General features: G+C 34.8%; 1 non-coding gene across 1 annotated transcript; it reads right to left on the minus strand.

Annotated features, from left to right (window-relative positions):
- Positions 1-819: 819 nt before the first annotated feature.
- Positions 820-892, minus strand: TRNAR-CCU (transfer RNA arginine (anticodon CCU)). Its single transcript has one exon. It is a non-coding gene; the product is annotated as a tRNA-Arg (tRNA).
- Between the last annotated feature and the right edge of the window lie 2,008 nt (positions 893-2,900).

The following is a 2,900-nucleotide window of genomic DNA, read 5'->3' on the forward strand; positions in this document are numbered from 1 at the left end:
AAAATGTGAAGCTGTTTACTGTGTTCTTTGCATTACCAAGTCCAGCATGAAATGTGCTGGTACTATCCAGAGCTGCCAGTATGGATTATCATGCTCTATTGCAAAAAATCAATTTGATGCAACTGCTTTACCTACAGTATGTTAATCTTTTCCATTGTTGTTTTGTTGGCTGACTGAAGGAAGATATGCAGTGCATTTGAACCAAAGCAGATGTGTGCTGACAACTTAAATTCACAATCATGTTTGTGTTTTTTCTTTCTTTCTTTCTTTCTTTCTTTCTTTCTTTCTTTCTTTCTTTCTTTCTTTCTTTCTTTCTTCCATCCTTTGTAATATCATATTAAATATTAAGGTAGAAGATTATAATCAATGACTAATGACATAAGAAAAAGGAAAAAAACTGTAAACAAAAATGCTCCAGGTGAGGCTTGAATTCACAACCTTGATATTGCTCAACAGATACTGTCTTATAAGTACCACGCTCTGACCAATTGCACCACTGGAGCACTTTGCAGCATAAAACAGTTATGCTAGATGTGGATTTTATTCAATACAATCAGTACAGTCATAAGAATTTAAAAAGAAAATCATTTTTGGTGATGAATGATGAGCAACAAAGGATCATGCATGCCAGATGGCACTTGAATAAGCTTTCCACAGTGATAGAAAAGTAACAAAAAACCCCACAACAATGTTATAATAAATGTCATTTTTAGCTGTTGTGGTCATGTTTTTGCAATCTAAACACTACAAGACTGTTGTACAGTTGAAGCAAGGATAAAATATCAACTCTAAAAACAACACAGCTGCTTTAATGAGTTCCACCCCAGATGGGACTTGAACCCACAATCCCCGGCTTAGGAGGCCAGCACCTTATCCATTAGGCTACTGGGGCTTACTGACTTTCTCATTCAAGACTGATAGGTTTTTAATAGTCAATTATTTATTTTTGAGAAAAAGTGAAGCTGTTTACTGTGTTCTTTGCATTACCAAGTCCAGCATGAAATGTGCTGGTACTATCCAGAGCTGCCAGTATGGATTATCATGCTCTATTGCAAAAAATCAATTTGATGCAACTGCTTTACCTACAGTATATTAATCTTTTCCTTTATTGTTTTGTTGGCTGACTGAAGGAAGATATGCAGTGCATTTGAACCAAAGCAGATGTGTGCTGACAACTTAAATTCACAATCATGTTTGTGTTTTTTCTTTCTTTCTTTCTTTCTTTCTTTCTTTCTTTCTTTCTTTCTTTCTTCCATCCTTTGTAATATCATATTAAATATTAAGGTAGAAGATTATAATCAATGACTAATGACATAAGAAAAAGGAAAAAAACTGTAAACAAAACTGCTCCAGGTGAGGCTTGAATTCACAACCTTGATATTGCTCAACAGATACTGTCTTATAAGTACCACGCTCTGACCAATTGCACCACTGGAGCACTTTGCAGCATAAAACAGTTATGCTAGATGTGGATTTTATTCAATACAATCAGTACAGTCATAAGAATTTAAAAAGAAAATCATTTTTGGTGATGAATGATGAGCAACAAAGGATCGTGCATGCCAGATGGCACTTGAATAAGCTTTCCACAGTGATAGAAAAGTATAAAAAAAAACACAACAATGTTATAATAAATGTCATTTTTAGCTTCTGTGGTCATGTTTTTGCAATCTAAACACTACAAGACTGTTATACAGTTGAAGCAAGGATAAAATATCAACTCTAGTGATGACACAGCTGCTTTAATGAGTTCCACCCCAGATGGGACTTGAACCCACAATCCCTGTTTCAGGAGGCCAGTGCCTTATCCATTAGGCCACTGGTGCTTACCGACTTTCTTAGTCAAGACTGATAGGTTTTTAATAGTTAATTATTTATTTTTGAGAAAAAGTGAAGCTGTTTACTGTGTTCTTTGCATTACCAAGTCCAGCAAGAAATGTGCTGGTACTATCCAGAGCTGTCAGTATGGATTATCATGCTATATTGCAAAAAATCTATTTGATGCAACTGCTTTACCAACAGTGTGTTAATCTTTTCAATTGCTGTTTTGTTGGCTGACTCAAGGAAGATATGCAGTGCATTTGAACCAAAGCAGATGTGTGCTGACAACTTAAATTCACAATCATATTTGTGTTTTTTCTTTTTCTTTCTTTCTTTCTTTCTTTCTTTCTTTCTTTCTTTCTTTCTTTCTTTCTTTCTTTCTTTCTTTCTTTCTTTCTTTCTTTTTTTCTTTCTTCCATCCTTTGTAATATCATATTAAATATTAAGGTAGAAGATTATAATCAATGACTAATGACATAAGAAAAATGACAAAAACTGTAAACAAAGCTGCTCCAGGTGAGGCTTGAATTCACAACCTTGACATTGCTCAACAGATACTGTCTTAAAAGTACCACACTCTGACCAATTGCACCACTGGAGCACTTCGCAGCATGAAACAGTTATGCTAGATGTGGATTTGATTCAATACAATCAGTACAGTCATACGAATTTAAAAAGAAAATCATTTTTGGTGATGAATGATGAGCAACAAAGGAACATGCATGCCAGATGGCACTTGAATAAGCTGTCCACAGTGATAGAAAAGTAAAAAAAAAAAACCACATCAATGTTATAATAAATGTCATTTTTAGCTTCTGTGGTCATGTTTTTGCAATCCAAACACTACAAGACTGTTGTATAGTTGAAGCAAGGATAAAATATCAATTCTAGCAATAACACAGCTGCCTTAATGAGTTCCACCCCAGATGGGTCCTGAACCCACAATCCCTGTTTTAGGAGGCCAGTGCCTTATCCATTAGGCCACTGGTGCTTACTGACTTTCTCATTCAAGACTGATAGGTTTTTAATAGTCAATTATTTATTTTTGAGAAAAAGTGAAGCTGTTTACTGTGTTCTTT

The sequence above is a fragment of the Pseudophryne corroboree genome, unplaced genomic scaffold (genome assembly GCF_028390025.1).
Source record: "Pseudophryne corroboree isolate aPseCor3 unplaced genomic scaffold, aPseCor3.hap2 scaffold_129, whole genome shotgun sequence".
Taxonomy (NCBI): domain Eukaryota; kingdom Metazoa; phylum Chordata; class Amphibia; order Anura; family Myobatrachidae; genus Pseudophryne; species Pseudophryne corroboree.